At 39.3% G+C, this 27,121-nt stretch overlaps 2 non-coding genes and 4 pseudogenes across 2 annotated transcripts; all 6 read right to left on the bottom strand.

Moving 5' to 3' along the window:
* On the bottom strand, positions 1 to 226 carry LOC128654952 (uncharacterized; annotated as a pseudogene).
* A 6,563-nt stretch (positions 227 to 6,789) lies between these two features.
* On the bottom strand, positions 6,790 to 7,006 carry LOC128654948 (uncharacterized; annotated as a pseudogene).
* Positions 7,007 to 13,055: 6,049 nt separating this feature from the next.
* Positions 13,056 to 13,244, bottom strand: LOC128655042 (U2 spliceosomal RNA). Its single transcript, XR_008401632.1, has one exon. It is a non-coding gene; the product is annotated as a U2 spliceosomal RNA (small nuclear RNA).
* Positions 13,245 to 19,788: 6,544 nt separating this feature from the next.
* Positions 19,789 to 20,012, bottom strand: LOC128654968 (uncharacterized; annotated as a pseudogene).
* A 6,069-nt stretch (positions 20,013 to 26,081) lies between these two features.
* Positions 26,082 to 26,278, bottom strand: LOC128655008 (U2 spliceosomal RNA). Its single transcript, XR_008401615.1, has one exon. It is a non-coding gene; the product is annotated as a U2 spliceosomal RNA (small nuclear RNA).
* A 312-nt stretch (positions 26,279 to 26,590) lies between these two features.
* LOC128655076 (uncharacterized) lies at positions 26,591 to 26,705 on the bottom strand (annotated as a pseudogene).
* Between the last annotated feature and the right edge of the window lie 416 nt (positions 26,706 to 27,121).

Below are 27,121 nucleotides of genomic sequence, written 5' to 3'. Positions count from 1 at the left end.
GAGGGGTGCACCGGTCCTGGAGGTACTGCAATACCAGGTCAATGCGTGGAGTGGACAGAGCAAGCTCTTCTTCCATCTCCCTGTTTCAAAAATCCATTTAATATATGGCACCCAGATAGGGCGCGTATCAGATATTAAACTGATAAGAACAGATTTTTTTTTTAATTTTTTTTTTTATTTTTTTTCCCATTCAGTCATGAGACATAAAAGACTTTGAAAAATGAATTAGGCCTCTTAAAACAAAGAGCCTTCCATAAAAAACAAAGTCGCTCAATCACATCATAATGGTTAAAAATAGAAATCGAATTGATATAATTTATATAAGAAAAAATTAAAAAAATATTTTAAATAAAAAGGATGAAATTTAATTTTAAGTCAGCTTTAAAAGGAAAAAAAGGAAAAGGGAAAGACAGGGACTAACCCTACATATCCCTAAACCCTTACCTTAAAAAACTGACCCTCACTTCACCCAACCCCCTAACTCACCCTCACACTCTCCCTCACAAATATCCCTAAAAAACACAACCTAAAAAAGGGAAAAGGGAAGAAGGGGAAGGGAAAGGATGTTAATAAATAATTTTATTCCAAAAATAAAAACTATAAAATTTCTTTGCACATTTCTCACCTAAAAGCCTACGGTCTCTTAAATAATAAATATAAATTAGGCTCAGTGCATAGGAGATGCAATTCTTAACAGATAATATTTCATGCTTAAATAAAAATAAATTTCTTGCAAACCAAAGGGATTGTTTAAAACAATTTAAAAACAACCAAACATATAAAAACTTTTCTTCGTCTATGCAACGCATACGCCCAAATAAAATAGCCTCATGATTTAAAAAATAAAGACCACCTTCCCATTTTAAAAGGGTACTCACTTTCCTCCAAACCTCTTGCGCATATGGGCAGTTCCAGAACACATTTAGCGGAGTCTCATCAGCAGTACATTCCGGTCTCGGGCACTTGGCTCTGGCTACCAAGCCCCTTCTGTGCTGGAACTCCCTGGTTTGGAGGGAGCCAGTAACAATCCCCCAGGCTAAGTCTTTCTGATAGTTACTTAGCCTTTTATGATAGATGTTTGTCCAAATTTGTTGCAAAACCACATTAGAAAAATGTAAAACCGTAGAGACCTGCTCGCCAGATTTAAAAACATTTAAAACCTGTTTATGATCCTGCAAAATCTCAACGCTAAAAAATTGTAAGTTAAAAACTCTAATAATTCTCTCTAAAATAATAAAATGCTTAGGAAGATTAAAAGCATACGGTCTAGTTAATAAAAGCGGAATCCAGTTGTACCTCTTAAAAATAAAACCCGCAGCGTATTTTATAAAAAGGCCTGCAATGCAATCATCGCCACGAAGAGCCATCTTTATATTAAAAGCAAGAAATTAAAAACATATTAAGATCTATTGCATTCTTCCCACCATTTATAGACTTTTTTTGTAATTCCGTTCTTTTATATCGCTCCATTTTTGCCCCCCAAATAAAAACATAACATTCTCTAATAATTCTTTTTATCCATAAAACTGGGGGGAATAAAATCATTGCTACATATAAAAGAATTGGTAAAATTATTTGTTTAATAATTAAAATCTTTCCTTCCATAGTTAAAATCCTAAAACCCCAGAGTTGAAATTTCTTTTTGATCTTGGCTAAAACTAGTTCCCAATTAAAATCATATTTCATATCCTGCGTAAAATAAATACCTAAAATTTTTATTTTATCCCTAAACACATTCAACTCAACACCCAACAAACTATCCCATCTACCATACAACATACATTCTGATTTTTCCATATTCACCTTACAACCAGACTCCGTACAAAACCATTCAACCACTCTCACAGCTCTCTTAATAGACACAGGATCCACACACAAAATAGTCACATCATCCATATATGCCACAGTCTTAATCTGTCTACCTCCACCACCAGGCACAGGAACACCCTTAATCATTCTCTCTTTCCTCAAAGCACACAACAGGGGTTCCATACAGCATATAAACAGAATAGGGGACAACGGACATCCTTGTCTTACACCAGACAACACCTTCACTTCTTCAGTCATAAACCCATTCACAGACACAACACTCACACATCCCTCATACACACTCTTAATCATTTTACGCATTCTCTCGGGAACACCCATTCGCTCTAAAACATCAAATAAAAACTCATGCAAAACCCGGTCAAACGCCTTCTCAAAATCTATACTAAAAAGAGCTAAACTCTGGTTCCTATTTATAGAATAAAAAATGGACTCTCTAAGAACAGTTAAAATCTCAGTTATGCTCCTCCCAGGCACCGCACAGGCCTGACAGGGCGCAATAACTTTAGCAATGACAGTTTTAAGACGGGATGATAAAAGCTTGGTAAAAATTTTATAATCGCAATTTAAAAGAGTGATGGGGCGCCAATTCTTTAAACATTCTTTATCTCCTTTTTTATATAATAAAACCACAACCCCTTGTAACCAGGATTTAGGTAAAACATTAAAATCCGCACATCTTTTAATTAAAATCATAAAATCGTCTTTTAAAACATCCAAAACTTTTTATAAAACTCAATAGGTAACCCGTCATTGCCTGGGGTCTTCCCATTTAAAAAACTCTTAATAACCCCTAAAATCTCACTATCATTAAAATCTTGTGCTAAAAACTGCTGATCATCAGAATTAAAAGAGGAATCTAAAAGGTTTAAAAAATATTTCTCTAAAGATTGGTCTATAATTTTGGGTGAAAATAAATTAGAATAAAAATCATGCACAACTTGTTTAATCTTTAAAATCTCAGATTCACCCTCTAAAACATCAATAAAACTTTTATTCACAGCTATTTTTTTTAAAAAAGACGCGTGAGCACTGCTCATCTTCCTCTAAAACCTGAACTTTAGAATTAAAAATAATTTGTTTTCCTTTTTTCTCTAAAACCTTTTTAACCTCCTCCTTTAAAACAATAATCTGGTCTTCAACATCACAGCCATATGACCTTGCTTGGTAAAGTGCTTGTAGCTTAAATTGTAAATCTGAATAAAATTCCCTCTTTTCCCTGGCTTTTCTTTTCCCTACAGAAATAAAAAAATTACGTATGTTACCTTTAACTTTATCCCACCATGTTAAAATATCCTCATTACCCCTATTAAAACGCCAAACCTTATATTTATTAATAAAATCAGCACACACACGTTCATCATCTAAAAGAGTAGTGTTTAATTTTCAGTATGTGGGTTTACATTTAAAATCAACAGGCAATTCTAAAACACATTTTAGCAGCTTATGGTCAGATAAAACATTATCACATAAAACACACAACGCCACTTTAAAAACCTTTGATACAAAAATAAAATCAATACGGGACTTAACTGATGCACTCCCCCAGGTAAAACCATCACCTACACTCCCATTTACTCTCCACACATCCTGTAAACGCACATTCTCAATCATACCCTTCAACAGACTCGCTGACCCATCCAATCTCTCACTTGTAGCAACACTCTCACGCTTCTCCCCAGGCCACACACAGTTAAAATCACCCCCTAAAATCAAAGGCTCATTACCCGCTAAAAATAAACTTAAAACCCTAAAAAACTCCACTCTCTCTCTCTTACATGTAGGGGCATACACACAAACACATTTAAAGGTAAAATTATAATAACTCACATACGCAACTAAAAGCCTCCCAGGAATTATTTCATCATAATTATTAATCTTAAAAGCACTATTCCCAAATAAAATACATTTTTATTTTCGTTCCCACCCGACCATAAAGATGGGCCCTTAATCCAACGTTTCTCTAAAATAGCATAATCAAAATTTGTATCAATATTACATTCCTGTAAAAAAAATTAGATCATCCTTTTCATTTTTTTAAAAATCACACAGAGCGGCCCGCTTAACTGGGCTCCTACAGCTCTGTGTATTTAGAGTTGCTACACGTAGCATAATTTTGAAAAGTGGAAAGATATTATCTATGCGTGACGCACCGGGCCCTGATCCTCAGATATAGCGTCACTGGATACAGGGCTAAAAACACTTTCCGCAACAGGCACCGAACTCTCATCGATCCTGAGACAAGGACTAACACAGGAAAAATCAGCAATGTCTATAGGTGAGTCCACAATTTCTGGAGGAGACACATCTTCAAGGATACAGGCAGTACTCTCTGATACGTCTGCCTGCAGTGGTGGGCCCTGAAGATCAGGCTCCTCATTCGTCAAAATTGAGAATAAATTGTCACTATGAAACATGCTGAAATCCGAAGCAGATGGAGACATGATTGGTGACAAAACACCACCAGACACCCCTTCATCAAAATCAATGAGAACCGTAGATGATAGAACAGAGTGCTGTTTCTTCTTCTCCTCCATCTCAGCAATGGCCACAGAATAATTTACAGCCTTCTTCCCCATAACCTTCAAGGATTTCTTTTTTCCTTGGGAACCAACCTTCTTCATAGGGGAGATGAGCTTCCTTTTCCCTTTTGACTTCCAATCATTGGTTGGAACATCATCCGAACTTTGAGGAGCCATAGGCTCAGAAACTCCTGGACACGATTTGTCCGTGCTCTTCTCAGGACCAATGCAAAGAGACTTTGCCTTAGTTACCTGCTTAGGAACAACTTTGTCCTGATTTACAGCAACAGCCTTTTGCTCCATTGCTTGCTTAGGAGATCTTTCAGGAGCAATCTCTGTCTCCTATCCCCTTCTTTTAGGGCAAGACCAGAACATATTACCAGACTCTCTGCATATATCACACTTTCTCTCAGTACAATTCTTGCTCTCATGACCAGTTTTTTTGCAAAAGCGGCAAACTTGATCTTTCTTGCAAAAAACCGTGTCATGGCCATATACCAGGCACTTAGGGCAAAAAAGTGGCATCTGGTTGAAAAAAAGAAAGCCTCTATTGTTGCCAATTGAGAACATAGGAGGGGGTCTACGAAACCCACCAAAATCAGCAACATCATGCTTAAACATGACAAGGAACCTCCGTTTCCCTGTCCACACACCAAATTTATTTAGAATTTTGCCCTTTGACACAACACTAGAGCAATAATCCTCCAAAAACATCATGACTTCTGATTCAGAAACATGAGGGTTGTACATATGTACAACCACCAGCTTCTCAGGGTTCCCAAATAAAGGGGAGATAGTTACCCCGGTCATAAGGTCATGTTTATGATTGATCCTAGCCTTGTCCAATACGTAATTAGCAAGACCTTCAGCCCTCAAGGACAAATCATAGTAGCCCCTCCGTTGGATCTCCTGAAAACACATAAAATCAGTGAAAGGTAATCCAAAGAATTCGCTTACCAAAGTTTTCTGGATAAAATCTCCATTTTTCTCCAACTGATAAGCTTCAGCAATTTCGACAAGCAATGTGTCCATTGGACGAAAACCCAGAGGACGATAATGAAACCCTCCACCACTGCCACCAGCAGAGCCTCCCAGATCTTCGTCTTCTCCACCTCGATCTCCTTCTCCATCTCCACGATCAACTCCACGATCAACTCCCGATTCCTCCAAACTTTCCCGCTCTCCATCTTCTCCAAAAGCTCTTCCACCTCCTCCAACAGATGCTGCCATAATGGCAACTGGGGATCGCAACCGGACGTCTCAGATAGCTGTCCCCCCAATAGCAGCAGGTGGTGCACCCGAAGGAAACACCACCAGGCCGAGGGGACAGGTTCTTCAACTCCTAATGGCTCAGACACTTGATCTGAGCCAAAAGGCCGAGAAGCGATAACGCAACGCTCTTGTCTGGGACACCACACGCTCAGAGCACTCCCTCTGCCTCGGGGAGACAGATCAGCACTCCAATGCTGACCACAAATCACACCATTGGAAATTCAAAAGCTGCAGCAACAACCAACAACATTACATGGCAGGCTGCTAGGCCACACAAAAAACACCACTACTGGCCAGGGATAACAGAAAACATTCTGCTTTATGAGAAAAAACAGCAGCGGCGACCAGGAACCTGCTGCTGTCTCCTGACTACTGGACAGAGAGCTGCTCTCCAATTTGCATGGCTCCGCCTCCTCCACCCTCCCCCGAAAACGCCCCCCCTTCTTCCCCCCGCCATCGTCGGAGCTGCACTCCGGAGACAGACAGAAAGGCGTGAAAGCCACCGGGCTGGCTGATCAGGCTGATTGCACCTAGTAGCTGCTGCTACTACTGGATCTTGTGGGCCTAGCTGCCTGCCTGTCTAGCTCACTAGCTAGCTAGCTAGCTAGCTAGCAGGCTCAACTTTTTTTTTTCAACTTCCCTGTCCAGGCACCAGGTGGAGAAAGCAGCACACAGACAACATTGACAGCTCGAAAGACTTTTATTGTCTGCCAAGAAGGAGTGATAGATAGATAGAAAGAAAGAAAGAAAATAGTTATTAAACACATCAATAAATCAAGCAATGGACACATCAAAATACATACAAAATGAGGAAACACATAAATAAATAAATAAATAAATAAATAAACAAACAAATAAATAAATGAATTTACACAGCAATACAGAGATTTGGGAAGAAATGCTCATCAAATGAAGAAAGCATACCAAACACGTCGCCTCGCCAGGTTACAGCCGTTTCCTAGGCTTCTTAGGGACAGCAGACAAGGGGTTAACAAGAGTCCAAAAGAAAGCTGCGCGTGCAGGATGGCAAAAAAGAAAGCAGGCAAGACAGATGATTGCGGCTGAGGCTTTCGTCCAAAATGCTGTTGTAGCAGCAGCAGCAGCTCATTTCGGCTTGTCGGCTTTTGCTTTGTTTGGGTTGATTCTGTTTTTGTCACACAGCAAAAGAGAGGGGTGCACCGGTCCTGGAGGTACTGCAATACCAGGTCAATGCGTGGAGTGGACAGAGCAAGCTCTTCTTCCATCTCCCTGTTTCAAAAATCCATTTAATATATGGCACCCAGATAGGGCGCGTATCAGATATTAAACTGATAAGAACAGATTTTTTTTTTTTTAATTCTTTTATTAGAAAAATAACATATTTACAAAAATAAAATAAAAGTTATTAGCAATACATTGACAAAATCAGAAACAAAAAATAAACATAAATCCCCATCCCAAAAATAAAAAAACCTAACTATGCAAAAAAACAAAAACAACTCCCTATAAAATAAATCAAGAACACCAATCTTTCCATTTTTTGGTCTTCCAAATACCTTCAGAGTCCTCAAATCCCAACTTTCTCCTATCAAGAGAAAAATACAAATACAATTTACTACAAATCAAGCGAAAACAAGCATCTTCATTAATCTTCTCCTTCCTGAAAACAAAAACATTCCTCATATCCCATAATGCTTCCTTAACACAACAAGCAAGAAACCACCACACACGCAAACGTGATTTATCCAAACCACACAAACCAAAAAGAACCATATCAAAAGTAAACATTTTCAAACCAGTTAAACCAAAAATAATTTTCCCAAACTTCCTCCAAACATTCCGAGCATACACACAACTCCACAAAACATGCACAATATTCTCACAATTACCACATCCATCTCTAGGACACATATTAGACCTCACCAAACCTCTTTTATGCTGAAATTCTCTCGTCGGCAAACACCCATGTACAGCCATCCATGCTACATCCTTCTGCCTATTTACCAAGCCTTTCGCATTCACATTCTTCCATACCTGAACACTCTGAACTTCTGATATAACACCAAGCACATACACACTTTCCCTTTCATACAATACAGACATAACAGACTTACTTACACACCAAACATCACTAGATAAACCTCCCAAACCATATTTCCGCACACACCAAGCCATCTTCAAATAAAACCAAGGACTAACAAAACACTCAGGTCTACAATTATCACATACACACAAATCCAAACGCCTTAGAACACCACCTGCAGCATATCTAGTCATACAACCTGCAATATTAACTTTCTTACTAATACAAACACTTAAACTAACAAACTTAACTAATAAAAACCTTTCAATATCAGTCAAAACCCTTACCACCATTTATACACAAAAACATCACTTTCTTTCGACTCCAGAAAAATCGTTCTCACAGTCTTCCGTAAACAACCATAAGGAGCCGGAAAAACACATCCAATGTACAACAAAATAGGAATCAAAACAGACTTAATCACAAGCACCTTACCTTCCAAACTCAGACTACGCAAACGCCAAAAATCTATTTTCCTTTTCACCTTAACATATGCCAACTCCCAGCTTTCAACCCCTCTCAAATCATTATTATATTGCACACCCAACACATCAATAGCCCCACTCTCAACAGACAAACCACATAATTCCAAATCAAACCACTCACCAAAACCTTTCACTGCACATTTATCCCAATTAACCCTAAAACCACTTGCTAAACAAAAACAATTAATATGAAATTTAAGTCTCTCTAAACCAACCAAACTTCTACAAACCACAGTAACATCATCCATATAACCCAAAACTTTCATACAACGCCCCCCACTCACAGGTACAACCACACCTCTAATAAACTTATCACCCACCAAACATCTCAGCAATGGCTCAATAACACAAACAAAAAGAACAGGGGACAGAGGACAACCTTGACGCACACCCGATCTAATACAAACATTTCCAGTCAAAAAGCCATTTACCTGCACCTTACTCACAACACCATCATACAAACATTTAATCTGATTCAATAACTTCATAGGAATTCCCACTTTCTCAAGAACACCAAACATAAAAGAATGAGCAACCCTATCATACGCTTTTTCAAAATCAATCTTAGCAATCACAACTGGCTGCTTACATTCCATACTCAACCATACCACATCTCTCAAACAACCCAAACTTCCAGCAATCTGCCTACCAGGAACTGCACACACTTGTTCCTCACCAACAATCTTACCAATAACAACTCTCATTCTATCAGCCAAAACTTTAGCAATCACCTTATAATCAACATTCAACAAAGAAATAGGTCTCCAATTCTTCAAATCACGCTTATCCCCTTTTTTATATAATAGCACAATCACACTCTCCCTCATAGACACAGATAATTCATTCATCTCAAAAACATATACACAAACATCCAAAAAATCTTCACATATCATATCCCAAACCTTACAATAATAATCAACAGGCAAGCCATCACTTCCTGGAGTTTTCAATTTTTTCATACCAAACACAACCTTCCGCAACTCATCCAAACTCAGATCATGTTCCAAAAGCGCACAATCATCCCTATTCAACATACAATCAATACCATCCAAACAATCATTATACAAATCTTTATCAACAACTTTCTCCCTATAAAGATTCTCATAAAACTTACAAACAACATCCAAAACATCATCACTACCAACCACTTCATCACCAAAATCATTCAAAACAGAAACCATACCCTCCTTACCAGAAAATACTTTCTTAAAAAAGAAACTCGTACACTTCTCATCCTTCTCACAAACATCCATTCTAGCTTGCATAACAATCTTACGCCCTTTCTCATCTAAACATTTCCTTAAAACCTCTTTCGCAGTATCCAACTCATCCTTTATATCCAAACCAAGATCTCTCAAATTCCTTAGATAATCTAATCTTTTCTGCCAACTATCATACTTCAACCTTTCATTCTTTACTTTCAAACAACCTTGTTTAATAAAGAAAAACTTAGTTTCAGCCTTCATCCATTCCCACCAATCCAAAACAGAGACAAAATCACATTTCTTCTTTTTCATCCAAGCATACTTCCTTACATACCTCTTCATAATACATTCATCTTCAAGCAAAATAACATTCGACTTCCAAACACCTTTACCATAAACATACTTCACATCCAAAACCAACTCACATACAATACATACATGATCCGAAAAAGAAAAGGAATGAGTATTGTAAGTCTTAACAACAATATTCCTGGAAAGAAAGAAAAAATCAATACGTGACTTAATAAAACCTTTGTCACTAAAAAAAGTAAAACCTTTTCCAGGATTATTAGAGATCCTGAAAGCATCCTGCAGACCAAAAATACGAATTAAATCAAAAAGATCTTTACCAGATTTATCTACAGAACCCCCAAACTTCCCTTCTCTATCACCTGGAGAAAGAACACAATTAAAATCCCCACACAAAACAGTATAATCCCTCCCACCCAAAAATAAACTCAGAGTAGCAAAAACCTGCACACGCTCCGCTTTCTTTGCTGGAGCATACACATTAATAACCCTAACAACAACCCCCCCAAATTCAAAAATAACCAACAAAGCCCTCCCCCTAACAATATGCTCTACCCTAAGAATTTTAAACCCATCACCTACAAAACATATACCAATCCCCCCATTCTTATCTACAGAAAAAGACCAAAAAGATTTGCCCAGAGACCATTCGGCTTCTTTAAAAGGAGATGTTAAACAGCATTCCTGTAAACAAAAAACTTTAGCACATATAAGAGACAAAAGATGAAATATACATGCTCTACGTTGAACAGAACAAATGCTACGAACATTAATAGAGGCAAATTTAAGAGACATGGGAAAAAAAGGTTATAAACAACAAAAAAACCAAGAAAACATTAAGGAGACTGATTCCCAGATTTTTTACCACCTCTACCTCTACCAACCGGGGGGTTTTTCTTAGTGGATGTGGACAAAACAGAGGCAGATTCTGGAACAAAAGGATCCCTAGATTTACCATCAGGACCTATAATAGGGCCAAAATCTCTAGTCAATTTACAAGGTTTTTTAGGATCAGAACCAGAAACCATTTCAGTCGTTTTAACAAAAGACTTAACAGCTTCTTTACCCAGGAAAGCCTCCTCACATAAAGAAGAAGAGTCTGACACAATACCAAGAGACTCCGCATCACCAACAGAATCAGAGGAACTTGAGAGATCTTCAGACAAAGAACGCTTCATACTGCATTCAGGATCCACATCCATCTCACCCGTAACTGGATCAGGTACATCAGAAACCTCAGACTCAGCAACAATAGACACACCAGGAGAAGATTCCACAACTTCAGAAGAAAATGGCACAGGCTCAACAGGAACATCGGGAACAACAGACTCCTTAGGAACATCTTCATCCTGAAGCATCTGCACCTCTCTCAACTCATCATTCAGAATAGCATGACCACGAAGAGCAGCAGCATAAGATCTTTTCTCCATTTTATACTGAGGACACTGACGTGCAAAATGATCATGTGAACCACATAAATTACAAGCATGACCTTGTGGACAATTTGCAGAAGTATGATCTTTCTCACCACAAGTGCGACATCCCACATCAACATCACATTCTTCTTTCCGATGACCAAACTTTAAACACTTCCTGCAGAAACGTGGCATTTCAGGATAAAATAAATATCCACGTTGACCAAAAATATTAAAAGCCTGGGGAGGATGTGAAATAATGATACTATTTGCATCACGAAAAAACTCCACCCAAAAACGTCTATGGCCATTGAAGGTACCAAAAGGATTAGTCATATGCTCAGCCAAGCTCACACTAGAACAGAACTGCTTCAACCAGGCATAAATCTGAGCATCGTCCACAAAAGGATTGTACATGTGAACAATAATTGGTGTCCTAGTAGATACAGGAACACTACGGTGGAAAGACATACCTTTCAAGTCAGGATGGTCCTTAGCATCCATAGCACATTGATAACACATAGATGTAAAAGCCTCTGTGGTAAACGACACATCATAAGCTCCTTTCATGTAGGGCTGAACACAAAAGAAACTTTCTCTCGGCATTCCCAGAATTTTCTCCATCACCACAGTCTGGACAAATAACAGCTCTCCAATCTGCTTCTGTTGCTCGTTTAAGAACAGCCGAACTGTCTGCTTGAAATTAGGAGCAGTATTCTCCGCCATCGCATCTCACAGCAAATGTAAAACGCCTCCAGATCAAAAGAAACTCCACAAGGAATGCCGAAACCCCCAATAGCAGAAGGTACCCAACCCACTAGGGGAAGTGCACCAGGCCGAGGGCCGGGTCTTGTGAGTAGACCAATTGACTAGATACTTGATCTCGCCAAAAGGCCGAGAAGCGATAATGCAATGCTCTTGTCTGGGACGCCGTACGCTCAGAGCACTCCCTCTGCCTCGGGGAGACAGATCAGCACTCCAATGCTGACCACAAATCACACCATTGGAAATTCAAAAGCTGCAGCAACAACCAACAACAATACATGGCAGGCTGCTAGGCCACACAAAAAACACCACTACTGGCCAGGGATAACAGAAAACATTCTGCTTTATGAGAAAAAACAGCAGCAGCGACCAGGAACCTGCTGCTGTCTCCTGACTACTGGACAGAGAGCTGCTCTCCAATTTGCATGGCTCCGCCTCCTCCACCCTCCCCCGAAAACGGCCCCCCCTCCTTCCCCCCGCCATCGTCGGAGCTGCACTCCGGAGACAGACAGAAAGGCGTGAAAGCCACCGGGCTGGCTGATCAGGCTGATTGCACCTAGTAGCTGCTGCTACTACTGGATCTTGTGGGCCTAGCTGCCTGCCTGTCTAGCTCACTAGCTAGCTAGCTAGCTAGCAGGCTCAACTTTTTTTTTTCAACTTCCCTGTCCAGGCACCAGGTGGAGAAAGCAGCACACAGACAACATTGACAGCTCGAAAGACTTTTATTGTCTGCCAAGAAGGAGTGATAGATAGATAGAAAGAAAGAAAGAAAATAGTTATTAAACACATCAATAAATCAAGCAATGGACACATCAAAATACATACAAAATGAGGAAACACATAAATAAATAAATAAACAAATAAATAAATAAATAAATAAATGAATTTACACAGCAATACAGAGATTTGGGAAGAAATGCTCATCAAATGAAGAATGAACAAAAAAGCATACCAAACACGTTGCCTCGCCAGGTTACAGCCGTTTCCTAGGCTTCTTAGGGACAGCAGACAAGGGGTTAACAAGAGTCCAAAAGAAAGCTGCGCGCACAGGATGGCAAAAAAGAAAGCAGGCAGGACAGATGCTTGCGGCTGAGGCTTTTGTCCAAAATGCTGCTGCAGCAGCAGCAGCTTATTTCGGCTTGTCGGCTTTTGCTTAGTTTGGGTTGATTCTGTTTTTGTCACACAGCAAAAGAGAGGGGTGCACCGGTCCTGGAGGTACTGCCATACCAGGTCAATGCGTGGAGTGGACAGAACAAGCTCTTCTTCCATCTCCTTGTTTCAAAAATCCATTTAATATATGGCACCCAGATAGGGCGCGTATCAGATATTAAACTGATAAGAACAGATTTTTTTTTTTTTTTTTTTTTTTTTTTAAATTCAGTCAAGAGTTAACCTCCAGTTTTAATTCCCCCGAAGGAAAATACGCACATAAAACCAATGAGGGACTCAATCACATCATCTGTGAAAAAGCCAGAAAAATCAGTAAAAACTGGCTTAAACAAACAGACATAAAATGACATAAAATAACTGGCATAAAACAACTGGCATAAAACTGGCATAAAAGAACTGTCCCTTAGAATAACCCTATAAGCTCACCCTCAGCTCTGTCCCTCTCTTCACCAACCCAACTAACTGACCCTACAGCTTTCCCTACAGCTGTCCCTACAACTGTCCCTAGAAAAGCATAAAAAATAATTAAAAGGAGATCCGGCTCCAGAACAGAAAAACAAAATGTGCTTTAGCGTCTTTATCTCCGATGCTTTTCCTTTCACGTAAATAATAAATATGGATTAAACTAAGAGCATATTGTACACAGTTCTTTACAGATAAAAGTTCATGATTAAAAAGTAAAATATTTCTGGCCAGCCAGTTGGCTTCTTTAAAACAATTGATAATAAGCCAGACATATAAAAACTTTTCTTCCGCTATGCAAAGCATCTTGCCATATAAAACAGCCTCATGGTTGAGAATCCTCAGACCGCCTACCCACTTTAGAAGGGGACTAATTTGTCTCCAGACCTCTTGTGCAAATCTGCAGTTCCAAAAGATGTGAAGTGGCATCTCACAACTCTCACACCCTGCTCGAGGGCACTTGGCACTGGCAACCAGGCCCCGTCTATGCTGGAATTCCCTGGTAGGGAGAGAGTCTGTGACAATCCCCCAGGCCAAATCCTTCTGGAAGTTAGATAGAAATTTATGCGCCACATTCTTCCAGACTTGTCGAGAGACAATTGCAGAAAAATTTATAACAGGACTTATAACTTCGCCAGTGAAAAATACCCCAAAAATTTTCTTATGGTCAATCAAAGTCTCTGTAGTAAAATTCTGCAACTTAAAAACTCGAATGATTCTCTCTAAAACCACATAATGTTTGGGTCTATTGAAAGCCAATTGAACCCATTTGTATTTGTGAAAAATAAATCCAGTGGTGTATTTTATAAACAAACTAGCAATGCAATCCTCACTGCAAAGAGCCATCTTTATATTATAGGATAAAAACTTAAAAACTTATCCATGTCCAGAGCGTTCTTCCCACCATTAAAAGACAATTTCTGTAATTCAGTTCTTTTAAAACGCTCCATTTTAGCCCCCCAATAAAAAATAAAACATTCACGGATAATTCTTTTTAAAAATAAAACCGGGGAAAATAAAACCATGGATACATATAAAACAATGGGTAAAATCACCTGTCTCACTATTAAAATTTTACCCTCTAGAGTCAACTTTCTAAAAGCCCACAACTGAATTTTTTTCTTAACTTTTGCTAAAACGGTTTCCCACATAAAATCATACTTCATGTTACCCGTAAAATAGATGCCTAAAATCTTAATCTTATCTCTCACAAGCGGCACAGTCACATCAAGCAAACTGCTCCACCGGCCATACAACATACACTCAGATTTATCCGCATTCATCTTACACCCAGACGCACAACAGAACCACTCCACAGTCCTTACCGCTCTATTTAAAGAGACTATGTCAGTGCACAGAATGGTGATGTCATCCATGTATGCCACGGTTTTAGCTTGCGTTCCTCCCCCTCCAGGAACAGGCACACCACGAATCACCTTGTCTTTTCTTAATGCACATAATAGTGGCTCAACACAACAAATAAATAAAATAGGTGATAAGGGGCAGCCCTGCTTAACCCCAGACTTGATAAAAACACCATCAGTTAAAAACCCATTAACAGACACTCTACTCACACAACCATCATACACACTCTTAATCTGATTCAGCATCCGTACAGGCACACCCATCCTCTCTAAAACCGTAAATAAAAACTCATGTGACACACGATCGAAGGCTTTCTCAAAGTCTACACTAAAAAGAGCCAAGCTCTGGTCCCTATCTAAACAATAAAATATCGAATCTCTAATCGTGCTTAAAATTTCCGTTATACTCCTCCCAAGCACCGCACAGGCTTGACAGGGAGCTACAACTTTGGAAATGACAGATTTCAAACGGGATGCTAAAAGTTTAGTAAAAATTTTATAATCTGTATTTAAAAGTGTAATGGGACGCCAGTTCTTAATACTATCTTTGTCACCTTTTTTATAAATTAAAACAACAACTCCCTGGGTCCAAGATAAAGGTAAAATATTAAAATCACTACACTTTTTAAATAAAATCATAAAATCATCCTTTAAAACATCCCAAAAAACCCTATAAAATTCAATTGGTAACCCATCATTTCCTGGGGTCTTACCATTACTAAAACTTTTAATAACCCCTAAAATTTCTGCACAACTAAAATCCTGAGCTAAAAAAGATTGATCATTAAAATTAAAAGAAGAATCCAATTGTGATAAAAAATGTTCTTTTAGGGAGGGATCTAAAAATTTGGGAGAATATAAATCCGAATAAAAATTAAAAACCTCTTGCTTCATACCATTAATATCAGATTTCCCCTCTATACTCCCCATAAAACTCTTTTTACTAACTATTTTTTTAAAAAAGAACCTAGAACACTTCTCATCCTCCTCTAAAACTTGTACTTTAGAATTAAAAATTATTTGTTTCCCCTTTTCTTCTAAATTTCTCCTAATTTCTTCTTTTAATTTTAAAATATCGTCATCTACATTAAAACCATAAGAACGTGCCTTATAAAGTGCTTGAAGTCTAAAATTAAGTTTAGCATAAAATTCCCTTTTCTCTCTAGCCACTCTCTTACCCATTTTAATAAAAAAGTCCCGAATTAAAACTTTAACCTTATCCCACCATAAAATAATGTCCTCATCCCCCCAACTAAAACTCCACTTCTTATAACTAGCGATAAAACTCTGTCTAATAAAATCATCATCTAAAAGAGAGGTATTCAATTTCCAATAAGAGGATTTAAAATTCTGCTCAGCAGGTAGATCACATTCACACTCTAAAAGCTTGTGGTCAGAAAACACATTCTCACTTAAAACACAAGACCGCAAACTAAAAACCTTTGATAAAAACATAAAATCAATACGGGATTTAACCGCTCTATTAGCCCACGTAAAACCAGGATCCGCACCATTTAACCTCATCCATACATCATTTAACCTAAAATCCTCAATCATACCTTTCAACACACTAGCAGATCCATCCAAACGCTCACTCACACTCACACTCTCCCTCTTCTCACCTGGTAAAACACAGTTAAAATCCCCACCTAAAATCAAAGGTTCTGAACCTGCTAAAAACAAAGCTAAAATCTTAAAAAACTCTAACCTCTCCTTTTTAATAACCGGGGAATAGATATTAAAACATCTAAAACTAAAATTAAAATAACTAACGTGGACAACTAAAAGCCTACCCGGGACAATTTCCATAAAACTATTAACAATAAAATCATGGCTATTAAAAAGGATGCCCACCCCTACAGATTTGTTTTCATTACTCCCAGAGCATACGGATGGGCCCCTATCCCAATATTTTTCTAAAACTTCCACTTTATCATTTTTATCAATACAACATTCCTGTAAATAAATAATGTCATTATTGGTATTAACCAAAAAATCACACAGGGCCGCCCTCCGAGGAGGGCTTTTAAAGCCCCGTGTATTTAATGATGCTAACTTAAGCATCTGGAGAGGAGTAGCACAGTATCCTACTTAGAAAACCTCCTAAGCAGGAGACCATCCTGGCCCTCAGAAACGTCACTGGGCGCAGGACTTGCCACAACCTCTCCAACAGGCATTGACGTGTCGTCAATCCTGATAACGCTAGCAACATCGCTGCTAGCATCAGAAATATTATCCGTCCCGGTCAAAACACTGAAGTCAATGTTCCGCAGATCTTCACGGGGGGAGACTGGTTCTTGTTCCAGAGCAACAAATCTATTAACGTGCTCCAAGTGGCTCAAAGAAGAGGATGATTCCTCCTCAGACTGAAATTTCTGCTTCTTAGAGGGGTTTTCACCCCCCCTCAGCCATAACATCCACTACAGGAACCAAAGATTTCAGCTTCACAGAAGCAAGCTTCTCAGCCTTAGATCCCAATTTAAAAACTCCAGTCTTCTTTTGCTGTAAAGAGGTAGGTGGAACAAAAGACCCCTGTATTGAGCCAGAGGAACCAGCCTCACCAATATCCATAGGGTCTTGATCATCAGTAATTAAATCTTCACCCCCTTCCTCCATAGGGGACAAGGGGATAGACAAATCCGCCACAGGATGCACCTGAGACTCCCCCTTTTCAGAAGGAGTACCCAAGTGCACCACAAAGGGCTGCTTCCTTGTCTCCCACCTACGTCTCTCGGGACAAAATCGGCTGAGATGGTCAGACTCGCCGCAAAGATCACATACACGGATCCTGCAATCCTTGCTTAAATGTCCCGGCTTTTTACAAAACCGACATGCTTGATCCTCTACACATTCAGATGAATCATGACCATATCTTAGACATGTGCGGCAAAACGGGGGCATCTGGTTAAATACCAAAAAACCTCTGTTACTCCCGATAGAGAACAAAGGAGGAGGTCTAAGAAAACCCCCAAATTCCTCCTCATCTGGCCGGAAAGACACACGGAATTTCCACTTCCCAGACCAGACACCACAGGAATTAAAGACCTTCCCTTCAGGTTTAATCCTAGCACAAAACCTCATAAGGTAGCGGGTAATCTCCTCTTCTCTCGTATGAGGATTGTACATATGAACAATGAGTAATTTTTCACCGCCACCAAACATCGGGGAAAATTTAACCCCCTTCAGATCTTCATGTGCCCTATAAATACGACACTTCTCCAACACAACATTAGCCAATTGATTAGAGATCATTGTTAGATCAAAATATCCTTTCCTGTAAAAATCCTGGAAACACATGAATTGATCCAGTGAAAAACCAAACAGAGCCACCATAATATTCTTCTGTATAAAAACACCATTTTTCAAAACCTGATGGTCAGGAGCCACCTGGACACGTAATTTGTCATATGGGTAGGTTCCAACAGAGGAACCCTGCCTACGACCTCCCGGTACCTCCTTACCATCCAAACAACCTCCAGTCTCCACACCGACTCCGACACCTTTGACACGTCCAGCACCTCCGACACCTTCGACACGTCCAGCACCTCCAGCACCTCCAACACCTTCGACATGTCCAGTACCTCCGACACCTCCGACACTTCCAGCACCTCCGACACTTCCAGCACCTCCGACACCTCCGATACCTCCGACACCTCCGACGACACTCTCCACAATACTTCCTCCAGTAATCGCTGCCATGATAGCAACACGATCGCAACCCGGACGCTTTGGATAGCTAACCCCCCAATAGCAGCAGGTGGTGCACCCGAAGGAAACACCACCAGGCCGAGGGGTCAGGTTCCGCCACTCATTCTGACTCAGACACTTGATCTGAGCCAAAAGGCCGAGAAGCGATAACGCAACGCTCTTGTCTGGGACGCCGCACGCTCAGAGCACTCCCTCTGCCTCGGGGAGACAGAGCAGCACTCCAATGCTGACCACAAATCACACCATTGGAAATTCAAAAGCTGCAGCAACAACCAACAACAATACATGGCAGGCTGCTAGGCCACACAAAAAACACCACTACTGGCCAGGGATAACAGAAAACATTCTGCTTTATGAGAAAAAACAGCAGCGGCGACCAGGAACCTGCTGCTGTCTCCTGACTACTGGACAGAGAGCTGCTCTCCAATTTGCATGGCTCCGCCTCCTCCACCCTCCCCCCAAAACGGCCCCCCTCCTTCCCCCCGCCATCATCGGAGCTGCACTCCGGAGACAGACAGAAAGGCGTGAAAGCCACCGGGCTGGCTGATCAGGCTGATTGCACCTAGTAGCTGCTGCTACTACTGGATCTTGTGGGCCTAGCTGCCTGCCTGTCTAGCTTGATAGCTAGCTAGCTAGCTAGCTAGCAGGCTCAACTTTTTTTTTTCAACTTCCCTGTCCAGGCACCAGGTGGAGAAAGCAGCACACAGACAACATTGACAGCTCGAAAGACTTTTATTGTCTGCCAAGAAGGAGTGATAGATAGATAGATAGATAGATAGATAGATAGATAGAAAGAAAGAAAGAAAATAGTTATTAAACACATCAATAAATCAAGCAATGGACACATCAAAATACATACAAAATGAGGAAACACATAAATAAATAAACAAACAAATAAATAAATAAATGAATTTACACAGCAATACAGAGATTTGGGAAGAAATGCTCATCAAATGAAGAATGAACAAAAAAGCATACCAAACACGTCGCCTCGCCAGGTTACAGCCATTTCCTAGGCTTCTTAGGGACAGCAGACAAGGGGTTAACAAGAGTCCAAAAGAAAGCTGCACGCACAGGATGGCAAAAAAGAAAGCAGGCAGGACAGATGCTTGTCGCTGAGGCTTTCGTCCAAAATGCTGCAGCAGCAGCAGGAGCAGCTCATTTCGGCTTGTAGGCTTTTGCTTAGTTTGGGTTGATTCTGTTTTTGTCACACAGCAAAAGAGAGGGGTGCACCGGTCCTGGAGGTACTGCAATACCAGGTCAATGCGTGGAGTGGACAGAGCAAGCTCTTCTTCCATCTCCCTGTTTCAAAAATCCATTTAATATATGGCACCCAGATAGGGCGCGTATCAGATATTAAACTGATAAGAACAGATTTTTTTTTTTTGATTTTTTTTTATTTTATTTTTTTTGTTTCTCTATTCAGCCATGAGTTAAAAAAACCTTAAACATGTTCGTTCATTTTTCACACATTCAAGGAAAAAACTCAAGTTACATCATAATAGAGAAAAAAATTATTTAAGCAAACAAAACCCTATTCCATATATAAAATTGCCACTTTCGCTTAGCAATTGTTCCTCCTAAAATTTTCTTATCTCTCAAAAAATATACATGGACTAAACTAAGTGCATACTTTATACAATCTTTAATGGAAACAGTATCAGTTTTAAAAAGAAAAAGATTTCTTGCCCACCATATAGCTTCTTTAAAACAATTTATGAGTAACCAGATGTGTAATAAATTATAATAAATTATGTTCCCTCCCAAATAAAATATTTCCCAAATAAAATTAATTCATGATCTAAAGTATTAATACCCCCTATCCATTTCAATAAAGGACCAACATGTAGCCAAATTTCTCGTGCAAAAATACAATTCCAAAAAACATGTAAAACTGATTCTGAGCTTGTACAAGTAGCTCTCGGACACTTGGCCCTTGCTACCAACCCTCGTCTATGCTGAAAATCACGCGTAGGTAAAGACTCAGTAACAATACTCCACGCGAGATCCTTCTGTACATTACTTAATAAAGGGTGAGAAACAAGAGCCCAGATTTTACCAGAAATATCAGCATTAAAATTTAAAACAGGGGAAATAATTTCATTAGACTTAAAAACAGCTAACATTTTTCTATGGTCCTGTAAAACATCAATATTAAAAGACTTTAAATTATATACCCGAATAATCTTTTCTAAATAAATATAATGTTTAGGGGGAAAAAAAGCATAAGGTCTTGATAAAACTAAAGATACCCACCCATATCTCCTAAAAATACAACCCATAGAATACTTAATAGAATATGAAGCTAAACAATTATCAGGACGCAAGAACATTTTAAAAACAAAGGCAAAATTAATGAAACTTAAAAACATAGCAATATCCGTAAAACCTTTACCACCATTCACATGTAATTTTTGCATTTCACTACGTTTTAGTCTTTCCATCTTTGCCCCCCATAAAAACCTAAAACATTCTTTAATTATTCTTTTCAACCAAATGACAGGAGGAAAGAAAATCTTAGCCGTATATAAAACAATAGGCAAAATTACCTGTTTTATAATTAAAATTTTACCTTCAAGGGTCAACTTTCTAAAACCCCATAACAACATTTTTTTCCTAATCTTCTGTAAAATCAACTCCCAAATAAAATCACTTTTCATATCAGAGGTAAAATAAACACCTAAAATCTTAAGTCTTTCTCTTTGGATAAAAACATTAATATCTAATAAACTGTCCCACTTCCCATATAGCATACATTCCGATTTCCCCATATTTATTTTAAAACCAGAGGCGCTACAAAACCATTCAGTTATACGTATTGTTCTCTTAAGGGCCACAGGATCTATACAAAAAACAGTTACATCGTCCATATATGCCACTACTTTAGCCTGCAAGCTCTTACCACCAGGTACTACAACACCTCGTACCATCTTGTCTGAACGAAGACAACACAGAAATGGCTCCATGCAACAAATAAATAATATAGGGGATAAAGGACACCCCTGTTTTACTCCCGAATTAATAACAATTTCTTTAGTTAAAAAACCATTAACTGAAACTGAGCTAAAACTATCAGAATAAATACTTTTAATCCAATTTTGCATTTTAAATGGAACTCCCATTTTATCTAGGACCTTAAATAAAAAGGCGTGTGATAATCTGTCAAAAGCCTTCTCATAATCAATATTAAAAAGAGCAAGATCTTGGTTTCTATCCTTACAATAAAATATAATGTCCCTGACAGCAGACAACAACTGGGTAATGCTTCTGCCGGGCACTGCACAAACCTGGTCTGGCTCAATCACCTTAGAGATCACAGTCTTTAAACGAGTTGCAATAAGTTTTGTAAAAATTTTATAATCACAGTTCAACAGAGTTATAGGGCGCCAGTATGTAATTTTATCCTTATCTCCCTTTTTAAATAATAAAACCACCACCCCTCTTTTCCAGGAAGCAGGTAAAATATTCATCTCAGCACATTTAGTAAATAATAAGTTAAGATCATTCTGTAAAACCTCCCAGAAAGTGGTATAAAACTCCATAGGCAGCCCATCATCCCCAGGTGTTTTACCCGATTTAAAACTCTTAATAGTATCTAAGATTTCTGCCATATTAAAATCCCCAGATAAAAACTCCTGATCACACAAGTTAAAAGAAGACTGTAACTGACTTAAAAAAAACTGTTCTAAAGAAGCATCAATCGGCTTAGGGGAATATAAAAGGGAATAAAAATCTGTAACAACTTTTTTAATACCCTCAATCTCAGACTCCCCCTCTAAAACATCAATAAAACTTTTTTTCTGAACAATCTTCTTAAAAAAGAACCTAGAGCATTTCTCGTCAGATTCTAAAGTCTGTACCCTAGAATTAAAAATGATTTGTTTACCCCTTTCTCTAGGACTTTTTTCAAATCTTCCTTTAACTTTAGAATATCGTTCTCTACAGCACAACCATAAAACTGTGCTCTATAAAGTGCTTGAAGTTGGAATTGTAGCTTATCATAAAAATCCCTTTGCTCTTTAGCTTTCTTTTTCGCAACATTACTAAAATAATCTTTTATACGGACTTTAGTTCTATCCCACCAAATAAAGATATCTTCTTTACCCTTACAAAAACTCCAGTTCTTATATTTTTGTACAAAATCTTCTCTCACTGTTTCATCTTCTAAAAGGGAAGTATTTAACTTCCAGTATGTAGACTTTGACTTAGATTTAGTAGGCATCCCAAATGTAACTTCCAAAACCTTATGATCAGACAAAATATTACTTTTTAAAACACAAAAATTTATCTTAAAATCCTTAGAAAAAAAGATAAAATCAATACGAGATTTAAATAAAACGCTACCCCAAGTAAAACCTTCCCCTTTACCCTTAAGCTTCCAGGCATCCTGTAAATTAAAATCCTCAATTATCCCCTTCAGAATGCTGGCAGAGCCATCTAAATGCCCAGAACTGGCTCCCCCTTCTCTCTTCTCATCTGGCATAACGCAATTAAAATCTCCACCTAAAATAAAAGGATCAGAACCTACTAAAAAAAGACTTAAAATATTAAAAAAATCTACTCTTTCCTTCTTCTCAGTGGGAGCATAAATATTAAGACATCTAAATTTAAAATTCAAATAGGAAACATAGACAATTAATAATCTTCCTGGAACAATCTCCTCAAATCTATCAACAGAAAAATTATTACTTCTAAATAAAATCCCAACTCCTACATTTTTATTATCATTCCCCCCTGACCAAATGGAGGGGCCATGTGGCCAACTTTTCTCTAAATCTTTTATATTACATCCCCTATCAATACCACATTCTTGTAACATATAAATATAATTTGCTTGTAAGGACAAAAAATCGCACAGAGCAGTACGCTTAACTAAACTGCGTAAGCTCCGTACATTTAAAGAGAGGACTTTCACCATATAAGGGCATGAGTTTAACGATTACCTTTTAGTTACCAACTCTTGATCCCTGCTTTCAGAACTTTCACTAAGCATGGGACTGCCCATTTCCTCAATTACAAGCACCCCTGAGGCAGGTGAAAAAGCCTCAGAGATCTTGACCTCGGAATCAGAACTACTAATAGGAGACAAAATCAGACCTGTGTCTCCTGTTATAGACAACAAAGAAGACTCTTGTACAAAATCTTCTTGTATTGACTCCAGCATAGGTTGTAAAGAACTTTCAGATTCACTAATATGGGACAATACTGCAAAACTATTAAGAGACTCTGGTATTTGCATAGATGACTGACACGTCTCATGCTCAACAGAAACCTCCCCATGATCTCCCGAAGTAGGTAAAGATTCAAAATCCATCAAAGAAATCTCAGATGAATCAGACAACCCTCCTTCTTCCTTTTGTGATTTTCTCATCTGTTTCCTTTTCATTTTTGAAATTCTTTTATCCAATTTATCTTTCTTTTTAACATTCACTTTTTCACGTTGAACTAAAAGCCTCTGAATATTTTCCTCTGGACCCCTACAGATTTTTTGTTTTTTAGAGAGAACAACATTCAAATCAGGCCTCCCCAACTTAGAGGAAGAAGAAGCAACAGAAAGGACCTGCCTCAAAGCTGATCCCTGCTGGGGCATAACCCCACTTACATAAGGCTTAGCCACCCTCCATGCACCAACATCACTTGTGGCATCCGGATTCCTCCTAAAACCAAATTTCTCAAGAATTTTCAATAGTCTCAGCATCTGACTTATAAGAGGCAGAAGTCACACGAGGTAACTCTTTAACAGCCTCCAAAGTCACTTTCTCTTTAAGAACCTCTTTATGTACAGCAGACTCCCAACGTCTATGAGAAGCTTTTGCTGGACAGTTCCTGAACTCATGGTCCAATTTTCCACAAAAATGACATGTTTTATTTTTACAATCCTTAGCAGCATGATCTCTCTGTTTACAGAACCTACAACAAGGCTCAGCTCCGCAAGACAAAGTGTCATGTCCATATATCATACACTTTCTACAAAAAGGTGGCATTTGGGAATAGAACAAAAAACCTCTATCTGAACCAATAGTGAAGATAGGAGGGGGTCGCGAAAAACCACCAAAACTTTGTTCATCCCTCTGAAAAATAACCTTAAAAGTTCTTTTACCTGTCCAAACTCCAAATTGATTTAAGACCTTGCTCTGATAATTAACAGTAGAACAAAAACTTTCCAAAAAATGAATAATAGCATCCAAACGAACATGAGGATTATATGTTTGAAGAGTAATTAATTTTTCAGGATTCCCAAATAAAGGAACAACTTTAATCCCTTTCATAATTTCAGAGTCTTTAATTTGTTTACACATTTCCAAAGTCTGAAGAGCCCAATGTTCAGAAATAAGGGTAAGATAGTAAAAACCCCTACGTTGGAAATCTTGAAAACACATAAACAGTTTATAATCCAAACCAAGAGTTTCATTTAACAGTACTTTCTGTAAAAACTTGCCAGTTTTCTGACCTTGAAATTCTTCCTCCACCTCAATGCGCAGAGTATCCATCCTTCTTGAGGAAGATGAGTGTTGATGATCACTTCCCTCATCTCTAGGGACATCATCTTTACTACATCCTCCAGCGTCAACTTCAAAATACCTTCTTCCTTCTCCAGTATCTTCCTCAGGTTTTTCCACTCCTCCATCTCCGATTTCTCCATGATCTCCTCCTTTCGAAAGATCTCCTGCCATCATAGCAAAAAAAGGGGTGATCGCAACCCGTTGTTTATCAGAAAGCCACCCCCCCAAAAGCAGCAAGCAGCTTAAGACACCGAAGTGTCGATGCTGCAAGGCCAAGTAGGTAGGTTTGTCACAACTGCCTCTAAAACACAAACAATATTTGATTGTGCCAAAAGGCCGAGAAGCGATAACGCAACGCTCTTGTCTGGGACGCCGCACGCTCAGAGCACTCCCTCTGCCTCGGGGAGACAGAGCAGCACTCCAATCCTGTCTAGCTCGATAGCTAGCTAGCTAGCAGGCTCAACTTTTTTTTTTAAACTTCCCTGTCCAGGCACCAGGTGGAGAAAGCAGCACACGGACAACATTGACAGCTTGAAAGACTTTTATTGTCTGCCAAGAAGGAGTGATAGATAGATAGATAGAAAGAAAGAAAGAAAATAGTTATTAAACACATCAATAAATCAAGCAATGGACACATCAAAATACATACAAAATGAGGAAACACATAAATAAATAAATAAACAAATAAATAAATAAATGAATTTACACAGCAATACAGAGATTTGGGAAGAAATGCTCATCAAATGAAGAATGAACAAAAAAGCATACCAAACACGTCGCCTCGCCAGGTTACAGCCGTTTCCTAGGCTTCTTAGGGACAGCAGACAAGGGGTTAACAAGAGTCCAAAAGAAAGCTGCGCGCACAGGATGGCAAAAAAGAAAGCAGGCAGGACAGATGCTTGCGGCTGAGGCTTTTGGCCAAAATGCTGCTGCAGCAGCAGCAGCAGCTCATTTCGGCTTGTCGGCTTTTGCTTAGTTTGGGATGATTCTGTTTTTGTCACACAGCAAAAGAGAGGGGTGCACCGGTCCTGGAGGTACTGCAATACCAGGTCAATGCGTGGAGTGGACAGAGCAAGCTCTTCTTCCATCTCCCTGTTTCAAAAATCCATTTAATATATGGCACCCAGATAGGGCGCGTATCAGATATTAAACTGATAAGAACAGATTTTTTTTTTTTTCTATCCTACCCTATCACCTATCACCAAATGTACATATATACATATCCACAAATTTACAATAGCTAACTCGCCCAAATCAAAAATCCAAATCAATCCAATATCCGCGCCAAATTTCAAAAGCCAATTTAATCAACCCATAATAATCTTTCCAATAATTTCCAATAATAATCGTTCTTGGTGGAAAGTGCAAAAAATGCCAGGCCAGCGTACCCACACAGGCGACCGCTGCCGAATGCTCTGGGAGGCCAGATACAAGCAAGAAGAGGTTTCACAACCCCCTCAAGCCTGATACCCAGGCCCCCCCTCGACCCCTGACCAAGACCAAGCTGTTCTCCACCCTGCTAGGGGATTTCAGGTCAACCCGGAAAACCACCGAAAACCAGGACGCCCCTACTACCCCCATGTGCAATGCAGGGCAGATACTACACTTGATCTTAGCCAAAAGGCCGAGAAGCGATAACGCAACGCTCTTGTCTGGGACGCCGCACGCTCAGAGCACTCCCTCTGCCTCGGGGAGACAGAGCAGCACTCCAATGCTGACCACAAATCACACCATTGGAAATTCAAAAGCTGCAGCAACAACCAACAACAATACATGGCAGGCTGCTAGGCCACACAAAAAACACCACTACTGCCCAGGGATAACAGAAAACATTCTGCTTTATGAGAAAAAACAGCAGCAGCGACCAGGAACCAGCTGCTCTCCAATTTGCATGGCTCCGCCTCCTCCACCCTCCCCCGAAAACGGCCCCCCTCCTTCCCCCCGCCATCGTCGGAGCTGCACTCCGGAGACAGACAGAAAGGCGTGAAAGCCACTGATCAGGCTGATTGCACCTAGTAGCTGCTGCTACTACTGGATCTTGTGGGCCTAGCT

This window comes from Bombina bombina, chromosome 3, assembly GCF_027579735.1.
Source record: "Bombina bombina isolate aBomBom1 chromosome 3, aBomBom1.pri, whole genome shotgun sequence".
Taxonomy (NCBI): Eukaryota; Metazoa; Chordata; class Amphibia; order Anura; family Bombinatoridae; genus Bombina; species Bombina bombina.
This window is presented reverse-complemented; position numbering and strand designations above follow the sequence as displayed.